The sequence below is a fragment of the Canis lupus genome, chromosome 17, assembly GCF_011100685.1.
Source record: "Canis lupus familiaris isolate Mischka breed German Shepherd chromosome 17, alternate assembly UU_Cfam_GSD_1.0, whole genome shotgun sequence".
Taxonomy (NCBI): domain Eukaryota; kingdom Metazoa; phylum Chordata; class Mammalia; order Carnivora; family Canidae; genus Canis; species Canis lupus.
In genome coordinates, this window is record NC_049238.1 from 27,084,481 (window position 1) to 27,100,452 (window position 15,972).

Genomic DNA, 15,972 nt, shown 5'->3' on the forward strand with positions numbered 1-15,972 from the left:
AGCAGGCTCCATGCAGGAGCCCGATGCGGGACTCGATCCCAGGACACCAGGACCATGCCCTGAACTGAAGGCAGACACTCAACTGCTGAGCCACCAAGGTATCCCAATGCAGTGGAACTTTTGTGTGTAAATGTCTACTGGAACCTCCTGTATAATTAATGGTTTATAAATTTATGCTTTTTAGGTGGGACTTGAAGAATAATTTTGGTATTTAAATAATGAAATTTATAGTTAAAGTGTAATTTGCTCTATGATATATTGCTGGTAATAGCTATTATTTGTTTATGTCACTGACTTTCCATTAGGAAATTCTTTTACCATGAGAATATACAGTCTACTTAACAGTGAGGCCATTGGTTTATGCAACCATTTCAAGTACACAGAGGGCATTGAACAGCCAGGGCTACCTATTCTTTCATGTTGCTTTACATTACAATAAGAACATTTTGTGCACTGGGATTCACTGGATCTATACAGCACTGAAATGGACAGAGAAATAAATGCAAAAGATCATAAAATGCAAGGGAGGTGTCTGGAGAAGAATGCTCTTTTATACTGTGAGATGGTAGTGAAGATATGGCAATAGAGGTAAGAAGAATCTTATTTGGAGACTGCTCTGGCAATGCCTACGTACTCTTGTAGTTTTGAGCTATGAAATACCATACACGTTTTATTTGTCGTGATGGCCAATATCATGTATTTAAAAAAATATGGTATTTATTGAGGGAGGTTCAGAGTGTTCAACTCATGACTGATGTTTACTCAAAAGTATTATGTACACATTACTGGTAGCATCCAAATTAAAATTTACACTTTAAATATGTATAAATTTAAATATATAAATCATGCATAGGGAAGGCAGTGAGACATGAAAACATGGTAAAGACCATAGACTTCTTGAGTTTACCATTAGGGTTTAACTTGGGCCAGTGTTTTATATTTTTGAGTCTCAGTTTCCTTATCTGTCATAGGGGGATGTTAATGATAGTAAACAGTAGTGCCTTCCTCGTAGAGTAGTTGTGAGAATTAAATGAGGTTACACTTTTTTAAAAAAATATTTTTATTTATTTATTCATGAGAGACACAGAGAGAGAGAGAGAGAGTCAGAGACACAGGCAGAGAGAGAAGCAGGCTCCATGCAGGGAGCCTGACGTGGGACTCAATCCCAGGACTCTAGGAACACACCCCGGGCTGAAGGTGGCACTAAACTGTTAAGTCACCAGGGATGCCCAGAGGTTATGCTTTTGAAGCAGGAAGTGCTGATTCATATTAGCCATTACTATGAGTATTTTTTAAGCCTGTTTACAATCTAAAATTTAGCTTCTCAAACTGATAAAACTGGGGTAGGTGACAGTGTGCCAGAGTGTACTAGAAGCCACAAGAGAAATCTAGAGTACCTTACTGAAGTGTGCTTTTTGATATTACTACCTTTTTTTTTTTTTTTTTTTTTTTGGAGAGAGAGAGCGAGCAAATGTGTATAAACGGGGGGAGGAGCAGAGGGAGAGGGAGATGGGAGAGAGAATCTTAAGCAGACTCTGTGCTGAGCATGGAGTCCAATGTGGGGCTTGATCTCAAGATCCTGAGATCATGACCGGAGCTGAAATCAAGAGTCAGATGCTTAACTGACAGGGCCACATAGGCACCCTGGTATTTACTACATTTTTATATTTTTATGTGGAGTTTTATGTGAAATTTTTTTTAGATAAAGAGAAGAATTAAGAGAAAGAGAAAGATACTGTCCTTGGCAGGTGGGGTGAGGGCTCAGACTATAGCTCTAGAGCCAAGGAATGTGCATCCATTCATTTCTGTGGCCTGTGGTTCCTCAGTGGCAAAAGCCATAACTGCAGTTGGAAGATGCAGAAGCAAAGACGCTTCTTGTTCAGCCACCGATTTTAGTAGATTAAAAATCAAGAGGATTACATGGATTTGCCTGTGCAAATCCTAAAATGATTTTCTGGATTTGGGAAGAAACTTGACATGTTTTAACTTAGCATTTCAACTGAGAAATGTTCCCAGCATCTTGCTGTTTTAAGTAATCGAAAACACTGTCAACTCAGATTGCTTCTGAATGTGGCAAACTAAGATGTTTTTAGAGACACTAAAATATAATATGTCTTGCATTTCTTTTGGTAAACATCTCGATTTCCTTATTTACTGTGAATTAAAGAATGACAAATCCTCAATTCTAAGATACATAAGTCTTAGAGAATATACTGTATGTTTTCTCCCAATTTTATAGATTTGCCAAAACCTAGATATGTGGTTCCATATTAACATTTGAGTGTTATTTTAAAAGAGAAACTGGATTTAATTAAAACCTAGGCAGAAAGACAAGGTAGATACATACAAATACAGAATGGATTTTATGTCATCTTTTCACATATAATTTCTGTACACAGAACTTCAGGTTTAACTCTCTTATTCTTTTGACAGGAGACAGAGGACTATAAGTTGGAGTAGATGTGATTTTTGTCTCTGAAGTTTTGTACATTCCTTACTCTTGTTTGGGAGAATCCTTTTCTTTATCTTTTGGGCTAATTCAAAGCCCACTTTGGATATTGCTTCCCCCGTGAAACCTCTAGACCATCCAACCACCAGAATTAATTATATCTTCATCTATGCAACATTCTGCATTCACTAAAATCTGGAGTAGTGATTTCCTTACACATCTGTGTTTCCGATGACTTGAACTCCTTTATTCAGATTCTAGTCTTCTTCATTTCACAGATTTCCTGGACTCAGGGACAGGCATATAGGAATTCCTCATTACTTATCTCTTAATTAAAGTTGACTTAAGGAAGAGTTGCTAGCCACTAGTAGCAGGTGGAATTGAGAGTATAGCAGATGTCTGCGGAGGCCTTCTGGAGGTATCAAAAGAACCACTCATTAACAGATTGTCTCACAGAAGTATCCAATAAGTCTTACAGAAGCAAAAACAGGACCTCAGATGGTAAAAGAGTTTAAAGTTATGCAAGAACATATCTGGTCCTTCTCTAAAACTATATAGGGAATGGATTGGTGTCTAGGAGTAACTTGTGGGGTACCTTGGGGATGAATTCAGTCAGCTATCATCAAGCTTCAAGTTATGAATCTATAATATGACAAGTAATTACATGTTTATCACTCAAGTAATTTATTAATCAGGTAATTTATTAATCATGTAATCTGTAAGCCTTGCAAGCTATGAATCTGTAATGCAACAATTAATTACATATTCATTAATCTATTAATTTCCACTCATCTGTGGTAGTTGCTCTGAGTGGATTAGGGATGCAGAAGAATGATGGTCTGTTCTCTGGTATGTAATGGCTTATGTTCAGTGAGGGACAGGCCAAAACTGATGTCCATGGAACAACAGGGGACAACATGAGCCAGTATAACAGGAAAAGGAACAGGATGGATGCTTTTGTTGGGAATTAGTACTCAGAGCTGAGGATATCAGGTGATAACTATACTTATTTCTTCTTTTCAAAAAGATTTATTTATTTTAGAGAGAGGGTGAGAGTGGGTAAGGGGGCAGAGTAAGAGAGAGACAGAGAGAGAGAGAGAATCTCAGGCAGACTCTCTGCTGAACACAGAGCCAAATGCAAGGCTCAGTACCATGACCCTGAGATCATAACCCAAGCAGAATTCAAGAGTTGGATGCTTAACCAACCAAGCCACCCAGGTGCCCCTGACTACGCCCATTTCTTAAGGAGGTGCTAGGTAAGTTTTCATAAAATTTCAAAAGATGCAGCCAAACTGGACAATCAACTTTTTCTTCCCATATTTCACTTGGAGCTATACAAGAAGTCTAGACATTACCCTGACAGGAGACTCTGCTGAAATTTCACAAGATTGGAGAGGTTTGTGATCCTCTCACCTAGGGGACAGAATCAAACTGGAGGAGACAACCACCAATAAATGTCAGTGTGAAGCAAGAGAACCCCTCTGAGAGATTAGGGTATGTTTTCCAGAAGTGCAGTGTGGTGTACAAAAGTTCCCAGATGTTTACTGAACTGTAGTAAAAATATTTTATTCACTGGAACTGGCTGGATTTATACCCTACTAAACTGGACAGTTTAGGCAGGGACAAATAAGGGAGAAATAACAGATGGAAAAGGCCATGAAACTATGCTATTGTGGGAGAAGGGAACATGAAGCATTTCCTGGGAAAACCTGATGTTGTCTCCTTTCTTTTGTGGGGAGAGCAGCTGGTGCTGGCATCAGGCCTGAAGATATCTGAAGTCAGGAACTGGCTGGAGCTTCCCTTTGCTGCCAGGCAGGAAGGGAGGTATGCTTCCTGAGCGAGCACATCATACTCACAAAATCTAAATGGGTATAGATGGGATGGCATATTTTTATCATAACCTATAAAGATATTCTGCAATTTCAATTTTCATTTTCTGTTTGACACAAGTTAAAGAGAGGATTCTTTTTTTCATTTTCAGATTATATTGAGCTTTTAATTTTTATTCCTAGTTTTATTGTATTATGACCAGTGAATTTGTCTGGATTATTTCTGCTTTCTAGAATTCACTGAATTTTTTTTTTTTTTTTTGTGGCCTAATGAGTTTTGTGGATTTTTCTTGGATAATTGGAAGAAATAATAGTCTCTGTTTCCATAATAGGGTTTTTAAAGTATGTCATCTAGATGTATTTTATTACTTATATTATTTGTCTGTATTTTCTACTTCTTACTGCTTCTATTTCTTTCAGTATTTGCTAGTTTTTATTATTAATATTGTTAATATCTTTTATAACATATAGATAGTTCTACTGTTATAGTTTCATTGAGAACTATATTCTTTATAATTTTAAAGCTTTTTTCTTTTTTCATCTTATGTTTTTTTGCCTTTCATTCATTCATCTCATGATTTTTGGACTTTTCTTTGTAGTAAGATAGTAATTTAATTTGTCAATTGATTTTCAAATTTTCTAAATTGATGTTTTATGTTTGACTTACATTTATAGTATTTATTTGGTTTAGCTTTGTGATCAAATCCATAAGACTTTTCCTTTTAATAGATAAATACAGTTCCTTTATTCTTGCTGAAATAAAAATGTTTGGTCTAGGTTTTATTTTATTTTATGCTTTATTTTTTACACTGTTATATTTCATGGCTTACTCTGCTTTATATGCTCTATGTTTTGATCCTTCTGGTAATTAAAAAAGTTTATATTTTTGTTATGGTTCTTTCCTATACAACTATAATTGTATGCAATAGCCTTAATTCTTTCTTTGGGCAATATTTATTAATTTTCTAGGATTAATGATGAAATCGGTATGATTTTTTCTTTCCTTTCTTGCCTTTTCTCTACATCCTAATTTTAGTTAACTATGTGATATTTCCTAATATTTTCCTTTGCTACATCAAATAAGCTTCTTCTTCTATTGTTGGTTTATCCAGATGTCACTATTTTTAACCTCCAACTGTTAATAGCAAGTCAGTCCATATCTTCACATTACCTGCCATCCTTATTTCACATTTCCTCCTAACATTTTACTTATTTGCTATTAAGAGTTGCGTCATTCTCTTCTGTCAACAGCACCCCTACATTGTTTCTCTCAGTACTTCTATTGCTTTCACGTAGTGCTTGCAGATATTTCTTCTGTCACTTGTTCTCTAGTCATCCTTTGGGAGCTTCTAGGAGGTTCATCCATAAGGAAATGATATTCTTCATGTTCTTGCTGTCCTTAATATATTGCCAAACTTTATTCTTATTTTTTGAACATAGTCTTGTGTTGAACTACCAATGAGGAAACATGAATGATGCATTTAGCGGACATTTTTTCTTCTTTTGTTCCTGGCCCTCCGTGCCTCTTGTTATCTGTCTGGTTATAGGTGCAAGGCTCTCAGAAGCCTTGTTTTTACAAAGTGATTGTACATCCTTTGGCTATAGCTGAGTGGTTCAGAGTCAACACTACACCTAAATTCAGCCAGTCAGAGTCCTAGATATAGAGACTTGGGGGTTGGGGGGGCTGGAGATGGAGATAAGAGAGATTGAGCCAAAGTCATCTTTCCCTGGGTGGCTGGACCCCTCAATAAAGCTGTTGATAGTCAGTTTTATAGCCAATACATGGAGAAAACAGAGAGAAATAAACAAATGGGGGAAAATACAGAAAGATATAGAACTAAATGAGGAGGAAGACCTTCTTTACAGATTCTGGTTTATCCTTCCAGTTTATTCCTCAGGCCTGGCTGCTCCTTCCTATGAGACATCTTTATGACTTTATAACATATTCACCTATTTTACTTAAATAGGTTTCAGTTATTTGCAACTATAATAAATAAACTAACTCAGACCTTGTATGCTATCATAGATCACAAATCTACCCAGCTAAAGAAAGAATGAGAAAAATTAGATTAGATTATTCTTTCTTGTCCCTCAGAATTTTGTCAACTGTAGGGTTACCATGTGAATTGAAACACAGACTCTTTATTACCAAGCTCAGTTACCACATTAGATCTGGTTTAAGTACCAGGCACTTACTGGCTGGTCATTATAATAGTACAAAAATTAAAAGAAACTGAAAGATTCAGTCATTTGAATTTCCTGTGGCTCATTAAGTCAGCCCCATGAGTTGTAGGCAGGTACATTTGGATTCCCACAGCTTGCTAATCTTTCCCTCAAATTTTGTTGTTATTTAAGCTTGCAATGTAGCCATTGGCTGGTCTTCTTAAAAGCGGATCAAAAAGCACACTTCACCAAATAGGGCTATTTCAGAAGCACTCACAGGCTAAAATCCAAGGCTTACCAACAGGGTCAAAGTATCCCCAGCCAATGGAATATTCTGTTAGTACCTTGAAAAGCAACCTGAACTTCTTAAACTTGTCCCAACTGTTGCAGGGAGGAAGGAGCTATAGCCCCCCAAATCACCCTGGTATCAGGCACCTTGAGAATTTGTAGGCCAGCTCAAAATACATACAAAAATATAAAGTTTAATTAGTCTTTAGCTTAGAACTTTGTTGAAAGCTTCATTAAAAGTCTCTTTATAAAAACAACAGGTCCATTATAAAAATAACAGGTATTATATGATAAACACTTAGAATATAGAGGAAAATGTAATGAAAAATTAAAGTCACTTAGAGTCTTACCACTCAAAGGAAAATACTGCTAACTCTAGAATTTTGGTGATTTTTTTCTTTTTAAACTTTGTTTTTAACTTCTCAATATATACGTTCTTTCATTTACTTGGCATAATGATGTATATTTATGACTCCATATCTCTATTTTATCTGTAGATTTTCTATATTATTATAAATTCGATGGAAATGTTTTCAAAGGCCTCATAATATTCTATGAGATGGATATTGCACAGTTCATTAACCATGATTTGAGGACATTAATGTTTCTTATTTTTGGAAATTTTAGTGTTGCAATAAATATCTTTTACATAAAACTTTTTGAATGTATAGAATATTTTTGTAGGCTAGATCCTCAGACATTTCTGCTCTGATTTGGAATATTTCCATTCTGGCAGCAAAGTGAGTCTACCACCTTGGCCCAGCTTCACTAGTTACAGGTCTGTGAAGTGATGGGGGCCCATGGCAGGTCTGGGAATACTGAACGTGAACTGCAAATTCGAATAAATCAGAAATCCAGGTTGATCACTTTGTTTTCACCTCACTGCATCCCAAAGATGAGAACTGGCTGAGAATGTGCCCGGATTTGGCTCTGCCAGCTGGCAAGGCATCCCCGAATAATGGGAGATTATTAGAATCCTGCCCTTTTCCAGAGAGCTTTTATCCACATTCATTTTTGTGTTGTGCCAATTAGAGATGGCACAGTGGTTTTCTTTGTATGCATCCTGGCAGCCCCTGTCCACATAGATTTGGGAGGAGACTCTATGTGCATATCACTTTGGCTTTCTGTAATGAGGCACGACAGCAGGATTTTGGGTCCCTCATCCTAAATTCATAAGTAGCTATATGCCTGAAGAGATCATCTGTGGACTGTTTAACGCCTTCGTGTCTTTACGCATGAAATGTCTCCTAGAGAGGACTCTAGTAATCACATGGAGTATATAGGAAAAACCATTTGCTCCTTGAAGTTCTCTTTTTTCTTTCCTAGGGGTGACATCATATCCATCCATACTGGAAGCACAGTGAGTCATAGCAATAAAACAGAATTTACCACAAGGTGGAGTTGGTCTGACCCCGGTCCATTGTCTTTAGTTATTAAAATATATACTTTACTATAACCTTCCTTCTCTGATTACTGGGCAGCTCAGTCCCCATGGTCAGTATTGCAATGAATCTCCAGTACAGAAAGTGCCAGACACGAGTGTGCTCACTCAGGGTCTGCAGAGGGGTCTCTATTCAGAACTGGGTTTTTCTGTCTCTCCGACTGCTATGCTTCTAAGACAGGATTTGTCCTCATTTCACCAGTTAGGCATTTTAGGCATTTGCTTTCTTCTATGGGTTTGATAAAAACAAAAGTAACAGCCCAACTACCTCTCCTTTAGATAAAAGAAGTTTTGTTCATTGTAACCAGGAGACACTTGTGATGGTGGTTGGGGCTGTGAGTGTCAGCTATAGGTAAGGGCTTGGCTGCTAGACTGCCTGTGTGCAACTACACTGGAACTCACATTCCTTCATGGCCACACAGTCTTAGTGAGGTCAGCAAGTGACATCAAACCAGAAAGAAGACTCAAAAGGCTTCTTGAGATGACCTCATGAGTCTAGTCCTTGCTTTAGATGACTTTGTGTGGCTCTGCTTAATTCTTTTGTACAGAACTGGGGGATTGACCTCCTCTGTAAGCAGTCTGAACATTTACAGTATTAGCAATTGAAGAGGAATTACTGGGGCCTGGATAGGGGTTAACTGCTTTGCACCCTCTGGTTATTGTGATCAGGGGGTTGGACATCATACTCAGGTGCTCAGATGGTATGTGGGAGCTGAAAATCCATGGAAGAAGCAATTGTTTTCATCTCAGACAACACTTCTACATCTATCCCTGTGTCTGGGTTACAAGAATTTTTCTCTGCTGATGCTCAGAAGGGAAATGCCAATATGTTCCCATGGTGTGTATGTGTGTAATAAACGAGCAGTTGCAGCATATTGGTGATCAGTAATGTTAACTTCCTTTCATAAGAAGGGAGATTATAGCATTTCTAAATTATTTCTAAATTTCTAATATTTTTGGAATTTTGGAATCAGAAGACACTATTGAGGTCCTTTAACCACAATAATGTATAGATCAAGAGAGACATGCATAGTAGTTTTAGAGAGTTTCCCAAAGTAATAAAGGTGTGGTTGAGGTTTATAACCTAGATGTTCTGACACCAGCCAAATGGTCTTTTCATTATACAGTTCTTGTTGTTAAGAAGCAAAAGAAAAATTACTTGTGAACTTTTTTTTTAGAACAAAAATACTTTGCTGAAGCAAAGTGTTGGTGAAAGAGTAACACCAAAGTATTCATCATTATTATTACTGTTATTGTTTAGCATACTACTTTTTGCATATTTAAAAAAATACTTTTTTGAGGTATGGCTAGCATTCACAAAGCTTTATATAATGAATTTGGAGATAAAAATTAACCCTGAAACCATCAGCACAACCTGTGCCATAAATATATCCATCACCTCCCAAAGTCTCCTTTCACTGTCTTTGTTCTTTGTTTGTTTCTCTCTTTCTTTCCTTCCTTCCGTCCTTCCTTCCTTCTAATAATATTTAACATAAGATCTACCATCTTGGGAAATTTTTAAGTATAGAATGCGGTATTGTTAACTATAGGCTCTATGCTCTATAGTAGATCTCCAAGAGTTATTCATCTTGCATAAATGAAACTTTATACTTTTTGACTGATGCCACCTGGCTCACCCCCTCCCCTAACCGTTTTTTGTTCTTTGGTGTCTGGCTTATTTCACTTAGCACAATGAACTTCAGGTTCATCCATGTTATTACAAATAGTAGGATTTTCTTATTTAAGGCTAATATTCTGTTTTAAGTGTAGCACATTTTAAAAATCCATTCATCTATCAATGGACATTCAGACTGTTTTCATGCCTTAACTATCATGAATAATGCTGTAGTGAATGTGGGAATGCAGTATCTCTGAGGTCCTGATTTCAGTTCCTTTGGATATATTTCCAGAAATGTGATGCTGGATCATATGGTAGTTCTCTTTTGTGCTCTTTTGAAGAACTTCCATACTGCTTTCTGTGATAAATGTACCAACGTACATTCTTACCAATGGTGTATGAGTGTTCTGTTTTCTCCACATCCTTACCAACACTTCTTTGGATTTATTTTTATCATCACAGGCATCCTAACAATTATGAGGTGATATCTCATTATGGTTTTGATTTGCATTTTCCTGATGCCTAGTGATATCAAGCACCTTTCGATATACCTCTTTTTTTAAAATTTTTATTTATTTATGATAGTCAGAGAGAGAGAGAGAGAGAGAGAGAGAGAGAGGCAGAGACACAGGCAGAGGGAGAAGCAGGCTCCATGCACTGGGAGCCCGACGTGGGATTCGATCCCGGGTCTCCAGGATCGTGCCCTGGGCCAAAGGCAGGCGCCAAACCGCTGCGCCACCCAGGGATCCCCACCTTTCAATATACCTCTTAACCATCTCTAAGTCTTCATTAGACAAACATCTATTCAGGTCCTTTGCACTTTAAAAAATTGGTTTATTTGCTTTTTTGCTATTGTGTTGTAGAAGTTCCTTATTATTATTATTTTTAAAGATTCTATTTATTTATTCATGAGAGACACAGAGAGAAGTAGACACATAGGCAGAGGAAGAAGCAGGCTCCCTTCGGAGAGCCTGATGCAGGACTTGCTTCCAGGACTCTGGGATCACAACTTGAGCCAAAGGCAGATGCTCAACCACTGAGCCACCCAGGTGTCCCAGGAATTCCTCATTATTTTGGGGAGTAACCCTTGATTAGAAATTTGGCTTGCAGATATTTTCAGGATCCTATTCCATAGGTGGCCTATTCACTTTGTTTATTGTTTCTTTTGCTGTGCAGGTTTTTCATTTGATGTAATTCCACTTGCCTATTTTTGCTTTTGTTACCCATGCTTTTGAAGTCATCTCTAAGAATTCATTGCCAAAGTCAATGCCAAGGAGTATTTGTCCCTTTGTTTTCTCATAGTAGTAGTTTTATGGTTTTGAGTCTTACATTTAAATCTTTAATCTATTTTGGGGTGATTTTTAATAGAGATATCAGATAACATGATAACTGTCTATATTGAATGGACGTATTAAGAAGCCTCTGCTTTGCATATATCACATTGTCTACTTGTCTTGCTGAATGCAAAGATGAATACTAAGCAGAACTATGAAGAACTTGATGCATCTTCCCCAAAACTAGTAAATTCTAACTTTTTCTTAGAGGGTTTCTACTCTTGACTTTCTATCTATTATGTAATACTTAAAAAAAATTATTTAGGGATGCCTGGTGGCTCAGTGGTTGAGCGTCTGCTTTCGGCTCAGGTCATGATCTCTGGGTCCTGAGATCGAGTCCTGTGTCAGGCTCACTGTGAAGAGCCTGCTTCTCTCTCTCTCTCTCTCTCTCTATGTCTCTGCCTCTCAATCTGTGACTCTCATGAATAAATAAAAATCTTTAAAACATTTCTTGTTTATTTCATTTCATGTACGTGGGGTTTATAGAGAGATGATAATGTTTCACACACCTTTGGAATCTTACATTTCCTCCCAGAGTTTTGCACAACGTCCATTAATGAATTCAGTATAGAATGCAAGAGGCTTGAGTTGTTAATCTCTGTTGAGTTTTGGGGAGTTATACCTCGTAAGTATAAAATAAGACATCATGCTAACAATGTATGTAGTTTCTTACAACTCAGAAACCCTGTGTCTTTGACTTTAAAATAAATATCTATTGCCATTGAGGGTTTAGTACAGGGCACCTTGTTGGGTCTTTATAAATAGTTGTCTGATAAAAATTCTGTTATAAATGAATGATGAGTCTATAGGTATTTATTTATTGAATGACTGGCTTATTCTCTACCATATCTCCCACACTTTCATAGTTGACAGGTATATTTAAATGGGTATACAGAAATCAGGTTAATCCAATATAGTGTATTATTAATTAAGAACAAAATGACCTGTTCAGACAGACCTGGGTTTGAAATCATATTCTCCTCATTTGCTGCATAATTCTTCTAAATTACTTCATTCCTTTGAAGTTTAGTTTCTTCACCTGTAAAATGGAGTTGATTATGTCACTTCATTGGATTGTTAAGAAAATTAAATAATGTAGTGTGTAAAGTGCCTGGCATATAGTATTATAAAATCTCGATTGAGTTGCTGCTTACTGTGTGTGTTTTTTTAAAGATTTTATTTATTTATTCATAAGAGACACACAGAGAGAGAGGCAGAGACATAGGCAGACAGAGAAGCAGGCTCCATAGAGTCAGCTTGATGTGGGACTCAATCCTGGAACTCCAGGATCATGCCCTGAGCTGAAGGCAGATGCTTAACCACTGAGCCACCCAGGCATCCCAAGTTGCTGCTTATTGTATTTTGGATTTGTTCTTGAATATCTACAGAGATCATGCCATAAACAGTTGCCAGCCATCCTTGGTGTTTCTTGGCTTATAGATGCACCATGGTGATCTCTGCTCCGGTCTTCACATGACTTTCTCACCTGTGTGTCTGTGTCCTCATTTGCCTCTTTTTTATAAGGGACATTCATTGAATGAGGGCCCATCTACTCCATCATAGCTCATTTTTACCTGATTACATATGTAAAGTCCCTATTTCTAAATATGGTCACATCTACTGGTTCTAGGTAGATATGGATCTTGTAGGGACAGTTTTCAATTTAGCACAGCATTTTAACAAATTTAATTAACCCATGAACACATAGTTTTCCATTTATTTTTATTTTCTTTAATTTCTCTCAGAAATGTTTTATAGTTTTTCATGTACATGACTTATGCGTCTTTATCCATATTCATTCCACATAGTGCAGATATTTTTCTTGGTTCTAGAAATGATATTTAAAAACTAATTTCTAATTTTTTGCTATTATATACAAATAAAACTGATTTTTATGTTAATCTTGTTTCTTGAAATAGCACTGAATTCACTTATTAGTTCTGTTAGCTTTTTTGTTTGGGTTTTGGGATTTTCTTTCTTTTTTTTTTTTATGATAGAGAGAGAGAGAGAGACAGAGAGAGAAGCAGGCTCCATGCACCGGGAGCCCAACGTGGGATTCGATCCCGGGTCTCCAGGATCGCGCCCTGGGCCAAAGGCAGGCACCAAACCGCTGCGCCACCCAGGGATCCCGGGTTTTGGGATTTTCTATATAGCATTATATCAATTACGAATAAGGAGTTTTACTTCTTCCTTCCCAGTTTGCATTTTTTTCTTGCTTTATGATGGTAAATAGAATCTTCAGTACAATGTATAGTAGAAGTGCTGAGAGTGGTCATCCTTGTATTTTTTCCTGATGTTATGGAAAGAGTCTATCACCATTAAGTATATTAGCTATAAGTTTTTGATAGATGCCTTTTATTGGAATTGAGGAAGTCTACTTCTATTGCAAGTTGACTGAAAGGTTTTTTTGTTTTGTTTTGTTTTTTAAATCAGGAATGGGTTTTGGATTTTAGCAAATGCTTTTTCTATGTCTATTGAGATAACTATTTATTTTTCCATTTTTTTTTTGTTTGTTAAAATGATGAATGATATTGATTCATTTTTGGATGTCAAACTAATTTTTCATTCCTGGGATAAACCCTATTTGGTCATGATATAGCATCCTAGAATATTATTGTATTCCATTGGTTAAATTTTTGCTTACAGTATTTATGCCAATATTCATGAAGGATATTGGTCGTCGGTTTTCTTTTCTTGTAATGACATCATTATGTTTTTATTCAATTTGATTTTTATTATTATTTTTTTAAGTAGGCTCCATGGAGCCTAATGTGAGGCTTGAACTCATGATCCTGAGATCAAAACCTGAACTGAGATAAAAAGTTGAATGCTTAACCAACTAAGCCACCTAAGCATACCTTGACTTTGTTTTGTTATCAGACTAGCTGATCTCATAGAATGAATTGGAATGTATTCCTTCTTCAATTTTATGGAAGGGTGTTTATAAAATTGATATTTCTCCCTTAAGTGTTCGGCAGAAATAACCAGTGAAGTCATTTGGGCTTTGAATTTACTTTGTGGAATAGCTTTTAAGTATAAATTCATTTTTGTGATAGATGTAGAGCTAGTTGGCTTATTGGTGTCTTCTTGTGTGAGATTTAGTATTTTGTGTGTTTGAAGGAGTAGTCTAATTTATTGGCATAAAATTTTTCATATTTCCTTATTACCTTCTACTATTTGTAGAATCTATAGTGTTGTTACATCTTTCATTCCAGCTATTGCTAATTTGTCCCCCTCCTCCCCGCCCCCCCGCCTTTTTTCCCTGATATACTTGACTAGAGAGGTTTACCTATTTAATGATTTTCTCAAAGAACCAGCTTTTGGTTCTGTTTCATTTTCCTATTTTTTTGTTTCATTCACTTTTATACTTATATTTATGATTGCTTTCTTTTTACTTATTTTGAGTTTAAGTACTTCTCATTTTTCTAGATGCTTCAGTTGGAACTGATGTTATTGATTTGAATCGATTCTTCTTTTCTAACATAGGGATTTGTGCCATAAGTTTCTCACTCATTACTGTACCACAAATTTTGAGATGTTGATTTGTTGTGTTTTCTTTTCATCCAGTGTGTAGTCTTTTCTAATATCCTCTTTGATTTCTTTTTTCCTTTTTTGATCCATAGGATATTTAGAAATGTGTTTTTTAGTTTCCAGATACTTGGAGATTTAGTAGAGCTCTTTATTCATCTTTATTTATCTGTTATTAGTTTCTAAATTAGTTACATTGTGATTAAGGCACGTACTTGTATGGTTCAAATCCTGTTACATTTATTGAAACTTATTTTGTGGCCTATAATATGGTCTGTATAGGTGAATGTTCAGTGTGCACTTGCATATGTATTCTGCTGTTGTTTGGTGGTATGTTCTGTGAATATTAATTAGTTAGATCAAGTAGGCTGATAGTGTTATTCAAATCTAAATTTTAACTTATTTGTGTCTATTCTATAAATTATTGGAAGAGGAGTGTTGAAATTGCCAATTATAATTATGGATTAGTACATTTCTTCTAGAAGTCCTATCAGTTTTTGCTTCATATATTTTGAAGCTCTATTATTAGTTACATAAATGTTAGGAATGTTATACTTGTTGATTAATATGATTATGAAATGATTTTCTATATTCTCCAAATAATCTTTGCTTTGAAATGTACTTTGTCTAAAATTAATGCCAACCTCCAGCTCTCTTGATTAATGTTAATATGGCATATATATATATATATATATTCATATTTTCACTTTTAATGTACTTATTTCTTCATCTTTAACGCATAGTGTATATATAGGTATTAATTTAAAAATATCTATATGGCAATCTCTACCTTTTCAAGTATTTAGATAATTTAAATTTAATGTAAGTATTGATATGATTTTGCTTAAATTGATCATCTTGCTATTTGCTTTCTATTTGTCTCATCTGTCTTTTGTTCCATTTTTTCCCCTCCATCTTTCTTTTAGACTTTTTTTTAATGATTCTAATTTATCTATGTTGTTGGTACTAGTAACTCTTTATTATAGTAGGTGCTTTACATTTTATATTATACATTTTTAACCTATCAAGTTTTATCTTCAGGTAAAATTATACCACTTTATCATGGTTATATGAACTTTTCAACAGTATACACCTTTTTCTTCTCTCCCAACTTTTGTGATATTAGTGTCATGAATTTTACTTTTATAAATGTTTAAACAATGCACTATCTTAATATTACTTTTGTTTAAACATTTAATTATTTTTTAAAAGATATTTTAAATAATAACAATATATTCTCCCATTTTGTTATCATTTTTGATGTTCTTTATTCTTTTGTGTAGATTTTTATTTTCATTTGATATAATTTCTTTTTCTACCTG

General features: G+C 35.7%; 1 long non-coding RNA gene across 6 annotated transcripts in view; it reads left to right on the forward strand.

Annotated features, from left to right (window-relative positions):
* The window catches only part of LOC111090567, a 269,981-nt gene that overhangs the window by 18,143 nt on the left and 235,866 nt on the right, over nt 1-15,972 (forward strand). The gene's annotated exons all lie outside the window — the stretch shown is intronic.